Source organism: Hyperolius riggenbachi, chromosome 10, assembly GCF_040937935.1.
Source record: "Hyperolius riggenbachi isolate aHypRig1 chromosome 10, aHypRig1.pri, whole genome shotgun sequence".
Taxonomy (NCBI): Eukaryota; Metazoa; Chordata; class Amphibia; order Anura; family Hyperoliidae; genus Hyperolius; species Hyperolius riggenbachi.
The window spans coordinates 74,297,889-74,322,273 of NC_090655.1; the positions used below are offsets into that span (position 1 = coordinate 74,297,889).

General features: G+C 42.4%; 1 long non-coding RNA gene across 6 annotated transcripts in view; it reads left to right on the plus strand.

The window, feature by feature from the left end:
* LOC137534238 (uncharacterized) overlaps window positions 1-24,385 on the plus strand; it is a 372,799-nt gene that overhangs the window by 260,565 nt on the left and 87,849 nt on the right. For 5 of the 6 annotated variants that reach the window (XR_011024336.1, XR_011024339.1, XR_011024340.1 and 2 more), the window contains one exon: window positions 23,882-23,968. This is a non-coding gene — a long non-coding RNA (uncharacterized lncRNA). Of the gene's footprint in view, window positions 1-2,165; window positions 2,195-23,881; window positions 23,969-24,385 lie in introns of all 6 variants that reach the window. The other variant, XR_011024341.1, reaches the window with a different exon arrangement.

The window sequence follows — 24,385 nt, forward strand, 5'->3', positions numbered from 1 at the left end:
TTTGTCGGTCGGGCATGCACTTGGCAGCACCAATTTTCATCCAATTTGATTATAATAATCGAATTGGATGGTTGATTGGTTGGTTGGTCGCCTAGTGTATTGGCCCCCTTTAGTCACATGCTCCTCCAATATTACCAATAATAGGTGATGAATTATTGCTTGATCTTTCCTCTGCAGACTGGTGTTGAGCAACATCCCTGCGCACAATTTTCACCCTATTTGACCCTCTGTGTCACCAGTAATATGAATCCTCCCTCCCCTTCCATACGTAAAATTCAACATTCCGAATTGACCAAATTCTGTATTACAATCAACCACAGAATCGTTTCACTTTGATTGTTCTCCTCATACTGCATGGTTTTCTGTACAATTTGATCATAAAAATCTGATCAAAAGATTGCATCTGAGGAAAATATTTTACCATTTATTGGACACCTTAAAGTCTTTCTGAGGCAACGTGACATGATGAGAAACGTGTAGGTACAGTGCAATAACACATTAACCAGGATGTTTTGAGTCTTTTCTTTTGATGCATGTAGGAGTTAATTTTCAGGCATGCAAGTGGCAGCTTATACCTTGTCAAGAATATAGTAAACCTCACTGATAAGTAAATTCCAGCCATACAAGTTTTCTTGGCAGAATACAACTTCTGAGGGCAGGGGAGAGAGAAAAAAAGTCAAACGTTAATAATTAACTCTCGGACACTTAAAGTGAGCGAGAGACGAAAATAAACTGAGATAAAAAATTGGATCTGTCCTCTTACTCCTAATGAGGACTGATGAGGACCAAAAGTCCGAAACAGGCTGTCTACATGTGGGTTTGATATGGCTGTGTAAAACTTAAAGCTATAGGCTTGCTATAAACCAGCGGTTCTTCTGGATGCTTGCTTGGCTTCACAAGGGCAAAAAGGGATAATTTGCATATTCAGTAGGGCATTGTGGGTAACCACAAATGTTCACTTATAACTGAATTATTGCAAATTTCCTTCTGTTTTAAGAAGGCAATTACACCAAGCTTTGCTTTTTTAGTAGGAGGGCTTTTTGGTTCCTTTTATCCCCCTATACATTCCTAGTAGTTTGGGTCACCCTGAGCTGCTTGGTTACTCTCTTACTCCTAAAAATGACTCTTTTAGATATCTCAGTGTTTTATTTTATGTATAAACATTTACAAAGCAAATTTATTGTTTCATAATCTCTGCTCAACTGCAGTGTCTCAAGAGTCCCAGAGTGAAAATACATAATGTCAGTGGGAGCGGTCTTACCTCCGCTGTGGACTGCAGCGCGGGCGCCGCTTCCGCGTCTGATGTCACGGATTCCGCCGCCACGCCATCGCAGGCATCCTTGCTGGGCTCAGAGCGGACGGATCTCTCCCCTGCACATGTCATAAGGACTGCACGCTCGTGCACGGGACGGCAGGACCTTTATAACTTGAAACTGGTCAGCTGATCTTGCGGTCAGCTGACACCTGTCTGCCAATCACACACTGCTGATCGGTCCGGCCCTCTGTGTGGCTACTTTGAAATTGCTTTCTGTATTTAAGCTTGGAGATGTCAATTGCTCCTTGTCTGTTGTTGCGAATACTTCGGTGCTAGCGCTCAGACCTTAGTTAGATCCGTGTGTGTTTGATCCGGCAGGACCCCGGGATTCACACTTAGCTTAGGATTATATTATTATTGTTGTAATATTATTATATTGATTGTTATTGTGTATGACCTCTTGCCTGAACCTCTGATTATTCTCTTGCCTCACGATTCTGTACCTTCGCTTATCTGATCTCCTGCCGACCTCTGCCTGACTATAGACTTTGATACCTGCCTCACAATTCTGTACTTTCGCTTATCTGATCTGCTGCCGACCTCTGCCTGACTATAGACTCTTGCCTCACGATTCTGTATTACTGTTTGACCGATCTGTCATCGACCTTGCCTGTACGACCACTCTCTATCTAGTGATAGCCTCTACCACTAAGGGCTATCACTTTGGAGTACTCCTGTGAAAATAAAATGTGCACTAATCACCTGTTTCTGACATTTGAATAAAGTAAAAAGCCCAGGTATCTGCTTAGGAAAGTGTTTTATAGCTGTAATTTGTTATCAGTGAGCCGACTGAGTCCTGACTGGCGAAAAACTGTCAGTTCCATACATAATTATAAACTCTTTCTGGCAGGGAAAAAAGAAAAGGAGCACACCGTACTGGTAAGTGTCTGTATGCTTTCCACTGTATATAGACATGTCTATCTCACCATGTCACATGTCATCTCTGGTACACTTTAACCACTTAAGTCTAACTGGACAGATATATCCGCCCAAATAGACTCTGCTGCTGCCACTGCACCCTGCATGCGCTCTCGCCGTCTGCCGTGAGCCCCGGGATCAATTAATGGAAATAAAGTCCCCTGCAGAAAAATCGACAGCCTCTTATCAGAGGCTGCGGTCTTTCTGCAGGAAAAAAAAAGTTTCCTGTCGTCCTAATGCTTCCTGGAAGTGAAATCGTTTGCTTCCAGAACTTTTTGACTGTGGCCATCTTGTGGCCAAATAGTAAAACTACACCCACATACATTTTTTTATTAAATAAATACATTATATTACATTTAAAATTAGCTGTTTACCTCCCACAACAAAAATTACCCAAATAAAATGTTTTATAAAAAAAATTACAAAAAAAAAAAATAGTTACCTAGGGGTCTGAACTTTTTGAATATGCATGTCAAGAGAGTATATTAATATAATTTTTTACATTATAAGCTTGTAAATAGTGATGGACACAAATATTTTATTTCCAAATAAAATATCGGTGCCATAAATTGTGATAGGGACATAATTCAAACGGTGTAATAACCGGGACAAATGGGCAAATACAATACATGGGTTTTAATTATGGTAGCATGTATTAATTTCAAACTATAATGGCCAAAAACTGAGAAATAATGAATTTTTTCCATTTCTTTCTTAATCTTCCTGTTAAATTGGATTTAGAATAAAATAATTCTAAGCAAAATGTACCACCCAAAGAAAGCCTAAATGGTGGTGGAAAAACAAGATATATATCATTTCATTGTGATAAGTAGTGATAAAGTTATTGGCGAATGTATGGGAGGTGAAAGTTGCTTGGATGCATAAGGTGAACAACACTGTAGGCTGAAGTGGTTAATAGGCTGCCATTGTGCATAGACAAAACCTATCTACATTGTAAATGTTTGAAGCAAACCTGCACTGAAAACTAAAAGTCAAAATAAACATACACAAAATGAATATACACAAAATAAACATACACATGTCTTACCTCCCGTGTAGTTTACTCATTAATCTCTTTCTCCTCTCCTGCATCCTGTTTGTTCACTGTGATCAAAGGAATTCTCTGTCCTCCATTTTGAAAGTGGCCCTTACCCCATAACAGCTTCCATGTCAGCACACTGTAAGGCCCCGTGCACACCTACAATCGTAAAATGCTAGCAATTACTGCTAGTGGTTTGCTGGAGCAATTTTTCCGCGACTAACGTGGAAAAAATCACTGAACACTAGCGTTTTGGGAGTGATCGCGATTAGCATTTCTACACATGCTAATCGTGATCACTCAGGAATCGCCAGCAAAAAGCTGTATGTAACGAGTTTGCGGTTAACGCTAATCGCAAAACGCCGGAGAACACTGTCGTAGGATTAAATGGCTAGCGTTTTTAAAAAACCGCTAGCGGTTTGCGGTGAGCTGGAATCGAGCGATTCCCACTCAAGTGTGAACGAGCCCTTAAAGGGAACCTTAACTGTAAAAAAAAAAAACATGAGTTTTACTTACTTTGGGCATCTCATAGGGACAGGAGAACTAGGCCCTTTAGAAAACAGCACCACACATATATAGTCTTCAACAATATGTGCAATTTTATTCAATATGAGTGTATAAGTGTATATATGTGCCGCCTGTATCATTAGTAAACATTAGAATATAAAGCGCTCAGTAATTCTGTATATATATATATATATATATACTTGGCAATCATTAAATGACCCCAGGGGTGCTCACAAAAGAGCCACCCGCTGGGCTTGAACCCGGGTTCAGTAAATTGCGAGCATACAAGTGATAAAGTGCAAAAATGCCCTAGTGACAATTACTAATAATAAACACACATAGTGCTATCAATATGATGCAAAATATAAACAAGATGCAATATGATCAAAACCATCATGAGTGAATACACAATTAAACCTGTGAGGCTGAAACACACATTCCCAAAGTATGACTATGATACTGCATACTACGCAAGTAACAGAGTGTACACAGGAGCAATATACTTATCCAGACAAGAGCGCAACATCAGGCCAGCAAGAAGAGAAGGGACCCCAGGCGGATGTCTCCACCGGTTCCGCGGCTATTACGCCGCTTTATCAAGAGTTGGAGATCCCCCAGTTTCTTTCTTTCCTTGCCCTTAGTTGTCAGTCTCTCAGGACAGGGCCCCCTTGCAGTTGCATCCCTTGCAGGGTCTATTGTTACGCCCCTGTAGAAAAAAATGGTGAGCTTCTGAGAGGAACTGACAGCGAGGACATAACTAACAAAAGCAGGTATTGCATTTCACTTCATTGTTTAGTCTCAGATGTCCTTTAAGGTGAACCCAAGGTGAAAATAAACTGATGGGATGATTGATGATTTTTTAGATATTCCATGGTTTTATTTTCTATTTAAAACCTGAACCGAGTAAAATGATTTAAAATAAATACATGATACTTGCAAATAAATATTACATACTTACCTCTTCCTCCTCATGCCGTGCCTTCCATTTGTCACCATTCGCTGCCCTGCTGCTGCTATTCTGTCTGTTTTCAGGCCTTGACTAATATTAGTCCTGACCTTTGAGCTGGATCTAATCACTTAGATTGCCAAACATTTATGGCAGTGGAAGTAGTAGTAAGTGGTTGTAGGACAAACTCACCTTCCAAGCTCCATGTGATGATCGCATGCTGTCAGGCTGCTCTGTTTCCAGTGCCACTCATTACTTCCGCTAATCAGGAAGTAGTGAGCAGCAGATCATCACATGGTGCCCGGAAGGTGAGTTAGTACTACAACCACTTGCTGCCACTGCCATAAATGTTTGGCAATGGGGGGGGGGGGGGGGGGGGGGCTTCCCCATGGCTAAGTCCCTGTGTGTCCCCTGCTCGCCCCTCCATCTGAACCCTGGGCGGACACCTACCTCGCCCACCCCTAGAAATGGGGCTGGCTATGCTAAATATAATTTTGCCTTCTTAAAACAGAAGGTATTTTCAATTATTCAGCTTTTTGAGAGCAAAATCGATCTCTCATAATGCATCACTTCTGAGTAAGCAAATGATCCAGATATATCCTTAAAGTGAACCAGAGACGAAGCACCCTTGTGTATTTTACCATAGAAATCAGTGGGAACATTAGAGAAAACATTTACCATGCTCTCTGTTCCATCCTCACTGCTAAAAGTGTCTGTTATCTAGCTGAGATAAGAATCCCGGACTGAGCATTGATTCTGGCTTTGCTATAATGACTCAGCTATAATGATTCCTGAGCAAAGCCAGCAGGGGGCAGGCTTGGACTTGAAGACAGCAAAGAACACAGTCTCAGCTATAATTATTCTGTAGCAAAGCCAGACCGACTGCTTAGTCGGGATTCTTATCTTAGAGGTGATAACAGGCAAATTAAACAGAGAACAATGTAACAAAGAGCAGATTAGGTGTTTACTGTCATGTTCCCACTGATTTATAAGGTAAAATACATGAGGTTGCTTCATCTCTGGTTCTCTTTAAAGCCAGACACACATCCAGATCCACTGATGGGCAAATTGTGTAGGGCCTATTAATTTTACAGATCCTTAGCCAAGGTGCATGCAGCTGTTTTTAGGATGTTCTCCTCATGCTGATCATGAATCCTTCACTGGCTGACCTAATGCATGCCAAGAACGTAGCATATATGGCAAATTATCAAACTTTAACATAAACTATGACAGAAGTGAAGCAACACAGTATCTTTCTCTCAGAAGAAGGAAAAAAAAATTATTACACAATCCTTATGGTTTAAAATGACAGAAGCAGCTAAGTGCATCGGAACAAAAACACAATCACTTATTTTAGTGCGTGCGCATAATAATTGGGAATGCAGCGAATATATGCAAAGTGTCATAAAGATTCAATATTTTGATTTTCAATTAAACTCATGGATAGTATGAGTCTCAGAGCTCTTTTGATCACTGAAATCAATCTTGGACACCTTTGATATCTAGTTTGCCAGGTGAGCCCGATTAATCACTCCTGCCGCCTACCGTTAGCCCGGAGATCAATGAATGGAAACACACTTCCCATTCATTGATCTATGTCTCTGTATGAAAAAACCGACGGCTTCTCTGAAAAGCTGCAATTTTTCTAAGTTTCACATCATCCCTTCAGTTCCTGTAAGCGAGAGCTCTTGCTTACAGGATGAAAAACAAAAAAATGACTGTGGCCATCTTGTGGCCAAATAGTAAAACTACATCTACATTTTTTTTTAAAAAAAGATACACAATCAATTACATTTAAAATGAGCCCCCCCTTTACACACACTTACACACACACACACACACACACACACACACACACACACACACACACACACACACACACACACACACACACACACACACACTACAGAAAAAAACCCAAATACATTTTTTTAATTAAAAAAAATATCAAAAATATAAATAGTTACCTAAGGGTCTGAACTTTAGTAATATGCATGTCAAGAGACTATATTACTATAATTTTTTAAATTATAAGCTTGTAAATAGTAATGGACGCAAATTGAAAAAATGCACCTTTATTTCCCAATAAAATATTGACGCCATACATTGTTATAGGGACATAATTTAAATGGTGTAATAACCGGGACAAATGGGCAACTAAAATATGTGGGTTTTAATTATGGTAGCATGTATTATTTTAAAGCTATAATGGCTGAAAACTGAGAAATAATAATTTTTTTCCCATTTATTTCTTAATATTCCCGTAAAAATGCATTTAGAAAAAAATAATTCTTAGCAAAATGTACCACCTAAAGAAAGCCTAATTGGTGGCATAAAAAATAAGATATAGATCAATTCATTGTGATAAGCTGTGATAAAGTTATTGGCGAATTAATGGGAGGTGAAAGTTGCTCGGATGCATAAGGTGAAACAACACTGAAGGCTGAAGTGGTTTAAGTAAAAACTACTAAAAAAGGGTGTTCCAACATTATTTAGCAGACCACCATTTTTAAGCAATATGAGAAAGAAAAATGATCGCTCTGCTTTTTAAAAGTGTGAAATAGTTGAATGCCTCGGACAAGATATGAAAGTCTTTATATTTCATGAAAACTTAAGCGTTATCATCAAACTTGAAAAGATTTGTGGCTGGCTCAGAGCACACACAAGTTTGTGCACATAAATGTAAAATAGGGAAGGGTTCTGCCAAACAAATACATTAGATTAAGAGAACAGCTGATAAAATGACATTACAAAGCAGCAAAAACATAAATGAAGCTGCTGGTTCCTCTGGAGTCCCGCGAACATCCAAGTGCAGGATTCTACAGAGGATTTCAGTGCATAAACCTTATTCAACCACCCCTTACTTAAGCTCACAAGCAAAAAACGCTGCAGCGGGCCCAGAACTACAAGACGACTAATTTTCAAACAGTCTTGTTTACTGATAAGTGTCGTGCAACTCTTCATGGTCCAGATGGATGGAGTGGTGAATGGTTGGTTAACAGCCACCACATCCCAACAAGGCTGCAATATCAGCAAGGAGGTGGGGGAGTAATGTTTTGGGCTGGAATCATAAGAAGAGAGCTGTTCAGCCCCTTTAGGCTTCCTGAAGGTGTGAAAATGATCCCTGAAAAAGTAAGTGGAGTAAGTTTCTGGCCGACTACTTTCTTCCATGGTACAAAAAGAAGAACCATATTTTACATTATAAAATTGTCATGCATGACAATGTACCATCTCATGCTGCAAGGATTACCTTTGCGTCAATGGCTGCTATTGGCATAAATAGAGAGAAACTCACGGTGTGGCACCCATTCTTCCTCACCTTAATCCTATTGAGAACCTTTGGAGCATCCTCAAGCAAACACAAACCGAGAGGGTTATGTACCGGGGATATATAAACCAACACTAAGTCCAAAAGGACAGGCCCTGTAGGTGCTGAAAAAACACAAGCAGATTACTTGTATATAAAAGAGCTATATGCTCAAAGGGAGGAGACATAAGTATCAATGTATCCTCAGTAAGTTTAAACAATTATAATGTAGTCGACATAGAAGTAAATATATGATGTGGAGGTCTTTGCTCATCCCCCACAAATGATTTGTGGTGTAGCTATTCCACATATATATATATATAATGTACATAAACTTACTACACAGTGCAGGATGTACAAAAGGTCTGCTCAGATATAGGCTTGATAACCTGACTACAGAGCCCCTTAAGAGTATGGTACATGCTGCAAAGTAGACATAATGGAGGAGTTACAGAGCAATTGTGAGGTGCTATTTACAAAGTGCTGCAATATGAATCTCTAACATGTTTCACCCTACGGCTTTATTAAAGAGTGCTATACATATATACAGTAATTATTTACAAAGTGTAAGCCCCCCACCAACAGTAATTCCCCCAGCAAAAGCCCAAGTCAGAGCTGAATTGCCTTGTGAGGCACAGGTTTTTATACTGGAGACTAGAGGGGAAACGCCCAGCAGGGTATCTAAATCATGCTTATTGCAGGGTTGTTACAACCCATATAGCTAATCAAAGGGGAGGGGATGTCGCCCTCTCCATGTGTGTGCAAAAGGATGAACTAATTTGCATGCGATGCAGAGTACGCATCACTGGTGTACCTTTGACCCGGATATGCATACAGCGTCATGTACGCGTCACCTCCTGTCATGCGTACTACGATTATCCAAATTTGCATGCGACGTTATGTACGCGTCACTAACGTGCATGTTTACCAAATACGTATGCGGCACAACGTACGCGTCTACTCAGACCATGCATACAAGGAGACTTCAGCTGTCAACATAGCAATACTTCGTAGTCATGACAACCACACGCCATATGTGTGTGTCATCACTATGGCAACAGTGGCCATTTTAATGCATATATAAGTGAAGATAAAAAACGAAAGTTGAATTACAAAACTTTTAAGTCCGCATCCATGCGTAATTATAAACGTATATGACGCATTCATGCGTGCTCACAATCCGCATGTGACACATTCAGGCATATTTCATATGTGAATAAATTAAGAAGCAGTATACATACATAAATAGTCAGATGTGTGTATATATATATATATATATATATATATATATAGACACCAGCCATGTCGTTAATGATGTACACATATTAATAGATCTATTTTATAGAAAACATGCTAAATTGAAATCCTCATTTAATCCGTTAGGAGCAATGGTGTCAAGGCAAAAGATCCACTGTGACTCGATCTGTGTTAGTTTTTTATCTAGATTCCCTGCTCTGAGATGTTTCTTCCATTCCTGAATGCCCCAAAACTTTAAATCAAATCTTGATGATGGATGTACCTGATTCATGTGTCTGGAGATGGCAGTGCCATTTCTATGTTTAATGTCTCCAATGTGTTCAAGGAGACGTTCTTTTAGGGCCCTTGTAGTTTTGCCTCAAATCCACAAGAAGGTTTTTAGATACGACTCCCACGATACCGAGTCCACAATGTGTAGAAAACCCAGATATACACACCAAGAAAAAACTGAGAGACAGAAACCACTGGGGGTACACTGGCCAGAGAAGAGGCCGGGCGAATCGCCAGTGGTAGAGTATGATAAAAATGAAGACGCCACCTTGTGCGTTATTAATCTGTCCCCCTACCCCTGATCTCCTGTCCAAACATCACTTTTGTCTAAAGGACTGTCCTTTGTACCCACAGCTAGACTAAATACTTTTCACTGGGTGAAGGATGTACATCTGTTCGCCAGGAAATTGGCTCTAATTAAAATGTTTGAAACCAAAGAGGCCAAAGATAAAAAGACCTCGAAGAGTGAAAAAGAGGCTCTAGAGGCCCTTGAGGATTTGTTAAGGGAAAGTACTGAGGGCACACAAGATCTAGCGCCACCCAGTGGTTTAAGGAATAAAAGTGTCTTCTGTCCATCTATTACACAGTATCCGCAGATACATGCCTTTGTCGATATGGTGGTGAGAGCACTTAGGAAACTAGAATCTGACACCTTTAGGGTTCCTATTCATGACAACTTGAGTGGTAAGGAAAGAAAAGCTCTAGACCTCCTAAAGAAAAAACAATCAGATTATTATTAAGCCTGCTGACAAAGGAGGTACTATAGTGGTGATGGATATTGCCATGTATGAAGGAATGTGTTTAGAACTGTTGGGGGATGAGAGTCAATACAAGGTTCTCGCTAGAAACCCTTTACGAGAACATCAAAAACAATTGCAGGATCTGTTAAAATCGTGTGTTATGAATGGAGGTATGGACACTGAGGATTATGATAGGTTGAAAAAGGCAACTGAACATCCTGTTATGGCTGTTTTTTACGCACTCCCTAGGATTCACAAGGATAGGATTCCTCCACCAGGGAGACCTATAGTGTCAGGTTGTGAGAATCTCACCGACCAAGTGAGTGAATATATCGATAGATTCCTACGACCATTTGTAGAATCAATGCCATCTTATCTACAGGATACAAAAGATGTTTTGATGCGTTTACAGGATGTTGAGGTCACAGCAGGAAGCTTCCTGGCAAGTATTGATGTGGAGTCTTTGTACAGCAGTATACAGCATGAACTGGGGATTAAGGCAGTGGAATAGTTCTTAAATACAAGGGGAAGGCATTTGCAACAACACAATAACACCCTGCTTGATCTTTTGCGTTTTGTATTGACTCATAATGTGTTCCTTTTTGGTGGCAGAGTGTACCACCAGCTCAGGGGAAGTGCTATGGGGACGGCGTGTGCCCCCTCATATGCAAATCTTTTCCTGGGCTGGTGGGAAAACACCATTGTCTTCACTTAAGATATAAATTTTTATCAGTCCCATATTATGTATTGGGGGCGTTTTATTGACAACGTCATAATACTATGGGAAGGGACAAAACCTGGGAGTCGTATCTAAAAAACCTTCTTGTGGATTTGAGGCAAAACTACAAGGGCCCTAAAAGAACGTCTCCTTGAACACATTGGAGACATTAAACATAGAAATGGCACTGCCATCTCCAGACACATTAATCAGGTACATCCATCATCAAGATTTGATTTAAAGTTTTGGGGCATTCAGGAATGGAAGAAACATCTCAGAGGAGGGAATCTAGATAAAAAACTAACACAGATCGAGTCACAGTGGATCTTTTGCCTTGACACCATTGCTCCTAACGGATTAAATGAGGATTTCAATTTAGCATGTTTTCTATGAAATAGATCTATTAATATGTGTACATCATTAAAGACATGGCTGGTGTCTATATATATATATATATATATATATATATATATATACATCTGACTATTTATGTATGTATACTGCTTCTTAATTTATTCACATATGAAATATGCCTGAATGTGTCACATGCGGATTGTGAGCACGCATGAATGCGTCATATACGTTTATAATTACGCATGGATGCGGACTTAAAAGTTTTGTAATTCAACTTTCGTTTTTATCTTCACTTATATATGCATTAAAATAGAGTGACCAGATTTTTGTGGGTCCAACCTGGGACAAGGAGGGGGGGTGGCAAAAAATGGGCGTGGCCATGACATTGTATGGGCGGAGTTAACGTAATGATGTAACAGCGAGGCATAAGAAAGCAGTGTTTATGCCATGATGTGGACAAACGAGACTTTGCATCATGGGTGTGCAGAAACTGTGTGATGCTAATAGTATACCGTAACCACAAAGCAGCAAACATAACCATCTATGACCATTAAATAATAAATGCAGTAACAGTTACCCCGGACACCAGAAAATAAACGCAATGGGCAACATGTCAGCACAAAATAAACGCAATGCGGGCAAACATGTCAGTACAAAATAAACGCAATGCGGGAAAACATGTCAGTACAAAATAAACGCAATGCGGGCAACATGTCAGTACAAAATAAACGCAATGCGGGCAAACATGTCAGTGCAAAATAAACGCAATGCGGGCAAACATTTCACCAGAAAATTACAGCAATGCGGGCAAACATTTCACCAGAAAATGAACGCAATGCGGGCAAACATTTCACCAGAAAATTAACGCAATGCGGGCAAACATTTCCCCAGAAAAGAAACGCAATGCGGGCAAACATTTCCCCAGAAAAGAAACGCAATGCGGGCAAACATTTCCCCAGAAAAGAAACGCAATGCGGGCAAACATTTCACCAGAAAAGAAACGCAATGCGGGCAAACATTTCACCAGAAAAGAAACGCAATGCGGGCAAACATTTCACCAGAACATAAACGCAATGCGGGCAAACATTTCACTAGAAAGTAAACGCAATGCGGGCAAACATTTCACCAGAAAAGAAACGTAATGGGAACAAATTTCACCTGGAAAAGAAACGCAATGCGGGCAAACATTTCACCAGAAAGTAAACGCAATGCGGGCAAACATTTCACCAGAAAAGAAACGCAATGCGGGCAAACATTTCACCAGAAAAGAAACGCAATGCGGCAAACATTTCACCAGAAAAGAAACACAATGCGGGCAAACATTTCACCAGAACATAAACGCAATGCGGGCAAACATTTCACCAGAAAAGAAACGTAATGGGAGCAAATTTCACCTGGAAAAGAAACGCAATGCGGGCAAACATTTCACCAGAAAAGAAACGCAATGCGGGCAAACATTTCACCAGAAAAGAAACGCAATGCGGGCAAACATTTCACCTGGAAAAGAAACGCAATGCGGGCAAACATTTCCCCAGAAAAGAAACGCAATGCGGGCAAACATTTCACCAGAAAAGAAACGCAATGCGGGCAAACATTTCACCAGAAAAGAAATGTAATGGGAGCAAATTTCACCTGGAAAAGAAAGCATTTACTCAGCTGGGAGAAGTCTCCGGCCTCTGGCGCGCTGCTCCTGGGACCACCCTCCTCCTGCTCGTCTCCCGCGCTGACAGGGCTACGGCAAGATGGCGCCCGAAGCCCTGTACTGGAGACACAAATAGTCTCCAGTACAAGGCTTTGGCAGCCATCTTGCCGTAGCCCTTCTTGCCTGCCGGTGTCGGAACAGACACCGGAAGAAGGAGGCTGGAGCGGGGCTGCGGGCAATGAACTGGCACGGCGTCTATAGACGCCGCTGCCAGTTCATGAGGATAGAGTGACCAGAGTCCCGAAGCCGGGACGTCCCGCTGCTGAAAGCGGGACGTTTCCCGGGACCTCATGCAGCCTGGGACAGCGGACCCCGAATCTGGGACGCGTCCCCAGCAATCCGGGACGTCTGGTCCCTCTAATTAAAATGGCCACTGTTGCCATAGTGATGACACACACATATGGCGTGTGGTTGTCATGACTACGAAGTATTGCTATGTTGACAGCTGAAGTCTCCTTGTACGCATGTAAATCCACAAGATCTCACCAGCACACCACCAGGTACAGCACACCTTTTATTGTGCCAATATCCACAGTATTCCAACAATCGTTTCGGGGGCCACGCAGGGTCCCCTTTATCAAGGCATGTGGTTACATTACACATAACAAACAATTACTCTATATAAACTCCTAATCCGCAATACCCCACCCAGACAAAGTGACCTCACAATGACATTTTGAAAGAAGAGTCCTTGTACGCATGGTCTGAGTAGACGCGTACGTTGTGCCGCATGCGGATTTGGTAAACATGCACGTTAGTGACGCGTACATAACGTCGCATGCAAATTTGGATAATCGTAGTACGCATGATAGGAGGTGACGCGTACATGACGCTGTATGCTTATCCGGGTCAAAGGAACACCAGTGATGCGTACTTCGCATCGCATGCAAATTAGTTCATCCTTTTGCACACACATGGAGAGGGCGACATCTACTCCCCTTTGATTAGCTATATGGGTTGTAACAACCCTGCAATAAGCATGATTTAGATACGTGCACACACCCTGCTGGGCGTTTCCCCTCTAGTCTCCAGTATAAAAACCTGTGCCTCACAAGGCAATTCAGTTCTGACTTGGGCTTTTGCTGGGGGAATTACTGTTGGTGGGGGGCTTACACTTTGTAAATAATTACTGTATATATGTATAGCACTCTTTGATAAAGCCGTAGGGTGAAACATGTTAGAGATTCATATTGCAGCACTTTGTAAATAGCACCTCACAATTGCTCTGTAACTCCTCCATTATGTCTACTTTGCAGCATGTACCATACTCTTAAGGGGCTCTATAGTCGGAAACAGTAAATTCGGGCGCCTGAGGCTAGTGGACAAATCGGGCGCCGCCATTCACTCCTATAATAAATATCGTTTAATGGGCGCCCGATAGGAAAAAAGGGCGCCGGAGAAAATTAACGTTTTAAAAGCGGCGCCCGGAGACTTAATGTTTTATTACTGTTTTTCATGATTACACATTATTTAATGATTTATACATTTTTAAATTTTATTTTTAAACGAAAAACAGTACAATATTTTTTTTCAAACATTATTTTTAAACGAAAAACAGTACATTTTTTTTTTTATAACATTATTTTTAAACAAAAAAACCAACAGGGGGGTCTTAAGTTTAGGCACCAACAGGGGGGGTCTTAGGTTTAGGCACCAACAGGGGGTCTTAGGTTTAGGCACCAAAAGGGGGGTCTTAGGTTTAGGCACCAACAGGGGGGTCTTAGGTTTAGGCACCAACAGGGGGTCTTAGGTTTAGGCACCAACAGGGGGGTCTTAGGTTTAGGCACCAACAGGGGGGTCTTAGGTTTAGGCACTAACAGGGGGGTCTTAGGTTTAGGCACCAACAGGGGGGTCTTAGGTTTAGGCACTAACAGGGGGGTCTAGGGGTTAGGGGTAGGTACAGGGAGGGTTACTTAGGCACCAACAGGGGGGGTCTTAGGTTTAGGCATCAACAGGGGGGTCTAGGGGTTAGGGGTAGGTACAGGGAGGGTTACTTAGTAATTTTTTTTTTTAAACGTTATTATACGGTTCACTATTTAAACGAAAGATTAACGTTTTTACAATTGCCGATTTAATGCACATTATTTAATGATTTATAACTTTAAAAACCATTAATTTTAAACGAAAAACAGTACAATATTTTTTTAAACGTTATCCATGCTTATCGTTAAAAACCCGGCGCCCTTTTTTCCCAGCGCCCCTTTTTAACGTACGCTCTATAGTCAGGTTATCAAGCCTATATCTGAGCAGACCTTTTGTACATCCTGCACTGTGTAGTAAGTTTATGTACGTTATATATATATATATATATATATATATATATATATATATATATATATATATATATATATATATATATATATATATATATATATATATATATATGTGGAATAGCTACACCACAAATCATTTGTGGGGGATGAGCAAAGACCTCCACATCATATATTTACTTCTATGTCGACTACATTATAATTGTTTAAACTGAGGATACGTTGATACTTATGTCTCCTCCCTTTGAGCATATAGCTCTTTTATATATGTTACGGCCAAAACCCGAAATCGGCCAATTCTAGAATTGGCCGGCCGTTTCTAGAACTGGCCGATTTTACGTCGGCCAAAGTCCAAAATGCTGGGAATTTCTGACATTGGCCGGCCAGTTCTAGACACGGCCAAAGTCAGTCGGCCAAAGTCCAAAACGCACAAATTCCAGAACATCCCGTTTTTTTTTTTTAAAGAAAAGCATTTCTTAATTACAGCTGATACAAATCCTGCAATAAATCTGCAGTGTGTCTACATCCTGCTTTCTTGGGAGAAGACATTGTTAACATCCTGTGCTTTTAAATTACCTGCTCTGCTGTGGAAGTCAGGTGACACAGGGGAGAGATCAAATTACAGTGGTGATTAGTCACAGATGAGGGGGAATGCATGGCTGTGGGTGCTTTGCTGGGGGGCTGTGCATGGCTGGGGGTGCTTTGCAGGGGGGCTGTGCATGGCTGGGGGTGCTTTGCTGGGGGGCTGTGCATGGCTGGGGGGTGCTCTGCTGGGGGCTGTGCAGGGCTGTGGGTGCTCTGCTGAGGTCTGTGCAGGGCTGTGGGTGCTTTGTGGGGGGCTGTGCATGGCTGGGGGGGGTCTTTGCTGGGGGGCTGTGCGTGCTCTGCTGGGGGGCTGTGTGTGCTCTGCTGGGGGGCTGTGTATGGCTGTGGGTGCTCTGCTAGGGGGCTGTGCATGGCTGTGGGTGTTCTGCGCATGGCTGGGGGGGTCTTTGCTGGGGGGCTGTGCATGGCTGTGGTGGGTGCTTTGCTGGGGGGCTGTGTATGGCTGTGGGTGCTTTGCTGGGGGGCTGTGTATGGCTGTGGGTGCTCTGCTAGGGGGCTGTGCATGGCTGTGGGTGTTCTGCGTATGGCTGGGGGGGTCTTTGCTAGGGGGCTGTGCATGGCTGTGGTGGGTGCTTTGCTGGGGGGCTGTGCATGGCTGGGGGGGGGTCTTTGCTGGGCTGGTCGTGGCTGGAAATGCTTTGCATGGTCGGGGGGGGGGGGGGGGCAGCTTTGCATAGCTGGGGGTGCTTTGCTGGGCTGGGGGAGCCTTGCTGGGCTGGGGGAGCTTTGCTGGGCTGGGGGAGCTTTGCTGGAGGCGCCGCCAGGAAGCCCCCCTCACCTCATCCCCTGCTGCCGCTAAGTACTCAGACCTCCGATCAGGGCGACCACCAGGCGGAGAAAGGCAGAGCAGCGCGCACGCTACCCGCCCGGACCCATACACTTCATATGCAGAAATGTTCAATGACGTCACTTCGCGTGAGCTGGCAGCTGCTATGCCTGTCTCTGCCTCCCTGGTACGGTCGCCCTGATCGGAGGTCTGAATACTTAGCGGCAGCCGCAGCAGGGGATGAGGTGAGCGGGGCTTCCTGGCGGCGGTGAGTGGGACTTCGGGACTTGGCCGGCCACGTGAAGTCACAACGCGTTCTGGCCGGCCAAATTCCGAAACTGAAGCCCGTTTCTCACATTGGCCGCAGGAGCCGGCCACTTCGCATACTGACCGGCCAGAACCCGAAGTGGCCAGACTTCGGGTTCTGGCCGTAACATATACGAGTAATCTGCTTGTGTTTTTTCAGTACCTATAGGGCCTGTCCTTTTGGACTTAGTGTTGGAGCATCCTCAAGCAAAAGATCTATGAGAGTGGGAGGCAGTTTACATCCAAACAGCAGCTCTGGGAGGCTATTCTGACATCCTGCAAAGAAATTCAAGCAGAAGCTCTCCAAAAACTCACAAGTTCAATGGATGCAAAAAATGTAATGCTACTATCAAATAAGAGGTCCTATGTTCATTTGTAACTTGACCTGTCAAGATGTTTTTAATTGAAATAGCTTTTGATTTCAGTAAATATGACTTCCTAATGCTGTAAATTCAATAAATGACCATTTTCAGTTTTTTACAACACAACATTTTTTAAAACTATACTGTGCATAATAATTTGGAACAAAGCATTTTAAGTTTGTTTTTAAAAATCATACCGTTATCATTCGGTTTGTTCAGTAAGATTTGAATTGTACTCTAATGGTTGATGACTCATACCTTACCATAATGGTTTGCATAATAATTTGGAATGCGATATATGTATGTGTGTGATATATAAAATACATACATGCATACATACATTCACTTGATTTATTTACCCTTCACTTTGCCTCTTATCTAATAACATTAAGGCCAGAGTTCACTGTGACCGTTGAGTTTCATGTTACATGTGACAGCAGGGTCGGAAAAGCAGTGGGACATGTTGTGTGAGTTGTGAAGCATATAGGTGATGAAAAGTATGCTTCGCTGTTACGGTTAAAGAGACTCTGAAGTCTCATAAAATTCACGTTTTTATTTTAAAAATCACTTTAAAATCATTGCCCTAACTAAAGAGCCGCATCTCCGCGGCTGAACTCTAACTAAATCCCCCCTAACTCCCTCCTGCAAAATCCACGACTTGGTCGTGGATTTTGCTGCCCCGGGAGGCAGAGCTTTCAGCTGCAGCTCTGCCTCCATGCGCGTCAATCCGCGCATATCTCCACCTCTCCCCCATCCCGTCTCAGTGAAAGAAGACTGAGAGGGGCGGGGAGAGGTGGCGATCCGCGCTGATGGACGCATGTAGAGGCAGAGCTGGACCATATGCAATTCACTTTTTTTCACCTGAGTTTTCTCCTAGATGATATTTTTAAATTTGTGAATAAAATGCCTTTTAAGCCACCAGCAAGCAAGAAAACACTCAAAATAATTTTGATAGCATTTTTTTAACCTATTTCTTAGTACTTGTCAGTTGATAAGTGTTGGAAAATTTATTTTAAATAAAAGATGAAAAATTATCTCCAAGGAGAAAACGTAGGAGAAAAGTAGAATTGCATATGGGCCAAAGTGAATTTAATAACTTTTCTCCTAGGAGATAATTTCTCATCTTCTGTTTAAAATAACGTTTTAGCGCTCTGCAATTGAAAAAAGTATCAAAATAGGTGAAAAAGTATCATTTCAATTATTTTGAGCATTTCCTTGCTGGTTTGTGTCTTAAAGAGGAACTCCAGTGAAAATAATGTAGTAAAAAAAGTGCTTCATTTTAACCATAATTATGTATAAATGATTTAGTCAGTGTTTGCTCATTGTAAAATCTTTCCTCTCCCAGATTAACATTCTGACATTTATTACATGGTGACATTGTTACTGTGGGCAGGTTATTTAGCTGTTTCTAGCTGCTCTGTCTGTTACAGACAGCTAATAACAGCTATTTCCTGTCTCTGAACATTGTTACATTGTGGCAGTTTGCCAGCAGTACCGCGGTATTCAGAGCCTCTTGTGGGAGGGGTTTCAGCACAAAATCAGTCACACAGCGCCCCCTGATGGTCTGTTTGTGAAAATCATTGTCTTTCTCATGTAAAATGGGGTATCAGCTACTGATTGGAAAAAAGTTCAATTCTTGGTTGGAGTTTCTCTTTAAAGGGCATCTTATTAATAAGTAGAGATGGCCCGAACGGTTCGCCCGCGAACGGTTCCAGGCGAACTTTAGGTGGTTCGCGTTCGCCGGCGAAGGCGAACTTTTGCGGAAGTTCGATTCGCCCCTATAATACTCCATTGAGCAGAACTTTGACCCTCTACATCACAGCCAGCAGGCACATTGTCACCAATCAGACTGCACTCACTCCTGGAGCCCCACCCCCCCCCTTATAAAAGGCAAGGCTCTCCTGTCGTTTTACTCGTCTGCTTTCAGTAATTAGTGAAGGGACAACTGCTGACAGACTCTGCTAGGGAGAGTTTAGTTAGGCTCTTGTAGGCTTGTTCCTAGCTGATTGTTATTCCTTATATTACTCCCTCACTCCCTCCTCCCGGAGGGAGGAGGGTCTTGTCTTCCCGGGAATTGTAGTATTTCAAAAGCCAGCTTACATACCTTGGCTGGGAATTGAACCCAGGTCTGAGTGCGTGGTAGGTAGCTCACTTCACCACTATACCACCACCAACACTACATGCTGAAGCCAGCCTAGCATGTACCATTATGATATATGCAAGAGAAAATTGCTTAACGATTTGTAGTATGTCGAAAGCTAACTCACATTGGCCAGGAATAGAACCCAGGCCTACCGCTTTGTAGGCTGCTATCCTAACCATTATACCACCAACACTACATGCTGAAACTTCTTGGAGCAGACTTACTTCCTCCCTCCAAAAGACACACATACATCCCCATAAAATCATTCAACAGCAACTGCATGCACAGTCTTTGTGGTACACAGTCTCTGTGGCACAATTGGTTAGCGTGTTTAACTGTTAACTGAAAGGTTGGTGGTTCAAGCCCACCCATGCATGGTCTTGCCTTTTGTGTTCAACAGTTGTCCAAAGAGAACCCCAGATAAAATTAAAAACAATAATGCACACGCCAGCCTGGGGCCCCGGGAACTCTCACTGCCTGGGGCCCCAGAACCAGCATGTAACACCATATGTGAGCGCAGTCAAGCCCTGGAGCTGCCACCACCAGGAGCCTGTCCCCAACTGCTCTAAAACTTACCAAACACACAAAGGGAAATACTCACTCCCTAAGGGCCCTTTTCCACCTGCAGTCGCTAGCGTTCACGCTGAACGCTAGCGATTGCTGAATCGCAAAACCGGCGATTCCCCGACGTTTGCGGGCGCGATTTTGCTATGCTATGCACTGCATAGCAAAATTGCGGCAAATATCGCTCCGCCGCGCGTTCGCGTTCGGGTAAAAAACGAATCGCGGTAGTGGAAATGACCTACCGCGATTCCTATGTTAAAAAGCAAACCGTAGCGATTGTAAAATCGCTAGCGGTTTGCGACTTTGCGATTCAGTCAGTTTGCGCTGGTGGAAAAGGGCCCTAACAGTTCTCTGCTGCTTATATAAAGCCTGCAGGCTGCTTGTAAGCCAATAAGAAGTGCACACACACGTTACACCTAGTCTGCAGTAATCAATTAAGCAGAGGCTGAGCAATTCAGCCAGTCGTTGGAGAGGGTTTCAGTTGCATATAGACAATGGCTATATGGCCAGCAGGGGGCACCAGCGTGCAGGATATTCCCTCTCATCTGCCCCCCTCCTAACTAAACTGCATGGGAATCTACAATAAAATTAAAAACAATAGTGCACACGCCAGCCTGAGAACTGTTAGGGAGTGAGCATTTCCCTTTGTGTGTTTGGTAAGTTTTAGAGCAGTTGGGGACAGGCTCCTGGTGGTGGCAGCTCCAGGGCTTGACTGCGCTCACATATGGTGTTACATGCTGGTTCTGGGGCCCCGGGCAGTGAGAGTTCCCGGGGCCCCAGGCTGGCGTGTGCACTATTGTTTTTAATTTTATTGTAGATTCCCATGCAGTTTAGTTAGGAAGGGGGCAGATGAGAGGGAATATCCTGCACGCTGGTGCCCCCTGCTGGCCATATAGCCATTGTCTATATGCAACTGAAGCCCTCTCCAACGACTGGCTGAATTGCTCAGCCTCTGCTTAATTGATTACTGCAGACTAGGTGTAACGTGTGTGTGCACTTCTTATTGGTTTACAAGCAGCCTGCAGGCTTTAAATAAGCAGCAGAGAACTGTTAGGGAGTGAGAACCCCAGATAGCCATGTAGATTCATCTCTCTCTCTCTCTCTCTCTCTAGTAGGGATGGTCACCGCTTTCCGCGGAATTGTATTTTCCGCAATTTTGGGCGGAAACTGGTCATTCCATTCCGTTTGGTCGGAACAGAATTGATTTTTCAATCCGGCGGAATTCCGAGATTGCCTGTGAAATTATGCTGGTATCCGTTGATGGTTTTAAGCTGAAAATTCACTTCAACGGCATCAAGTCCTAGAGAGAGAGAGGGAGAGAGAGCTCATTTTTCTCTTGGATATATCATAATGGTACATGCTAGGCTGGCTTCAGCATGTAGCATTGTAGTGTGTTGTGTTGGTGGTATAATGGTTAGGATAGCAGCCTACAGAGTGGTAGGCCTGGGTTCTATTCCTGGCCAATGTGAGTTGGCTTTTGACATACTACAAATCCTTAAGCAAGCTCATTTTTCTCTTGTATATATCATAATGGTACATGCTAGGCTGGCTTCAGCATGTAGTGTTGGTATAGTGATGAAGAGAGCTGCCTACCATGCATTCAGGCCTGGGTTCAATTCCCGGCCAAGGTATGTAAGCTGGCTTTTGAAATACAAAAATTCCCTGGAAGACAAGACTCTCCTCTGGGAGGAAGGAGTGAGAGAGGGATTACACTTCCTGATGTTCTAAAGCAGTGTAGGCCTACAATTAAACATTCAATGAGATTTCTGACCTTAAAACACTGCTTTGTATTAAATCCAGATTTTTTCCTGGGACTTTTGATGTGTATTTCACTCAACCATGTCCTCCTCCAGGTATTAGACCCCTTGAAACATCGCTTCTATCATTTTTCTAGTCAGCAGAAATTTATCAAAAATTTTAAGTTCGCCTCTCCATTGAAGTCTATTGCGGTTCGCGAAAGTTCGCGAACGGGGTCCGCGAACCGAAAATCGGAGGTTTGCGGCATCTCTTTTAACAAGGTGTGAAAATATCACCTAGGAGGAAACTTAAGAGAAAATGTGAATTGATAAAGACCCTATGGCCTCAACTCACGAAGACATACCGCATTAGCTAAGGCAGAAAACAGCTGATCTTACCAATCACCTTACCAAATGTCAATTCCCTAACCCTATTACTGCACTTAAAAGTAAAATTACTAGTGAGGTAAATTACCGAATTGTGTGGTAAATACCTTGAGAAATGTCAAGAAAATGCAATTCACAAAGATTAAAGCATTTGGGTAAATCAAGAAAAAGTGTTTGGTATTTACCTTCAGCTCTGACCAGCTGATAACTCGCACTCTTCATGTGGTAACATTGACAGATGTAGCAGACAGCCAATAGGGAGAGCCACACAGCCAATAGGGAAAGCCACACAGCCCTGCTTATCACCCTATTTGGTCCAATACTCAGAAGGCAAAGCAGGAGAAAGAGACCTTTTACTGGTATACAGAAGTGCTCCCTCTAGTGGCTGGCTGCATGCACATGTAAAGGGATGCCAGGGATGCACTGAACAGAAAACCCTGACTCATGCATATCACTTGTGCGAAATCTCTTAGCTTCCTGCCTGACCTGCTCCACAGCTGGTAAGACTTACCGAGCAGGTCTTTGGTAATTTACAGAAAAACATTGCTTCAATTCACTAACGTCTACCACATGCAGGAAATCTTAGTGTATTTGTAAAATGCGGTATTTACCTACCTAAATTATTTTACCGAATTGCCCTTAGTGAACTGAAGCCAGTGTGTTATGGTGCGTTAAAATGCTAGTTATAATTGCACAGAAATGTGATGCAATGTTCCCACAATGGTCACATGTGCAAGTCCTCTCTGTGATGCCTCAGATTCCATTGTAACCACCCGAGTTGAGCTGGGCACCGCGCAATTTACACCTGTGTTACAAATGAATGGCAACCTAGTACCGAGGAGACCATAATTTTGAAATCCATTATGATGTGTCAGACACTCTCCCTTTGTCTTAAGGTGGTCATTAACCGTACCGTCTCCCGAATCAACGACTGTCCAATCAGATCTTTGCAATCAAATGGAAACGATCATTCAGGACCACCAATGGCCTTTTCCAGGGGAAAATGATGAGTAATCCAAATAGACCAAAAAGATTGTTCCAAAATTTGAATACATGGAACGATTTATAGAAAGATTGTTCGTCACTGATATATATATATATATATATATATATATATATATATATATATATATATATCTGTCTATGGCGGTTCGCGAGTTCACAAAAGTTTGCGCCAAATTCACGTTTCCGTTCCCACAAATTTCAAGTTTGCGACATTACTACCCCTAACCTTTAAGTCTCTGTGAAAGAGAGAAACCAGGACCCCATTGGTGCAGTATTGTTAGACAAATATATTGCATGTGCACTACCAAATTATGCACAGGCACTTTGCAATGTAATGTATGCATAATGCTTTTACTGCTATTATTTATATTGCACATGCACCTAGTTACCAAATTATGCACATGCACTTCTGCAATATGATTTATTCATTATCAGCAACAAAATTATGCACATGCACTTCTTGCAACATTATGCATCATTGCACATTCACTGGTTTTTAACACATTTTATAAACTGATTTTTGCACATACCCAGTATTACACTTACACATGCACATTATGTGAATATTGCCATATGATATATATGATATAATTATTATAATGAATTATAACGTGATGTTTTGGTTAGAGCACTTGTACATATGTTTATATGTTTTTATCGTAGGCACTTGTATTGACCTGAGGAAGCCGGCTAAGACTTGTGAAACGTGTTGTCTACCGTGCATGAATAATTGTTTCTCCTTCTGAGAAGGTAAGTAATGACTCTTCTCATATATACAACATCTAGTAGTATCATATCATCAGGGGCGCTTCCACCAGTGTATTTTTGCATTTAGCTAGCTTTACTTTACATGCAGACATTATGTATGCGGCGTGGACTGGGCTGCACATCACCTATCTGTTTATTGCCCGACCTCTTCTGCAAAGTCCAAACTGAAGCTGATGCCAATAAATTTGTTGTAAACGCATCTTTTGAGGAGTTTCTCTGCAGGGTATCACTGCAAAATAATATTTCTGCTGGCACTTTGCACTCAGCAGGTCTTCCAGTCGTTGTAGTGTTTGGAAAGATTCATTACCACAAGTGGAAACTGTATTTTTTTTAAATCCACACTCAAACCATGCATGAATAGAAATCGGTGTGGCTGTATTTTCCCTATGGAAAGTGTTA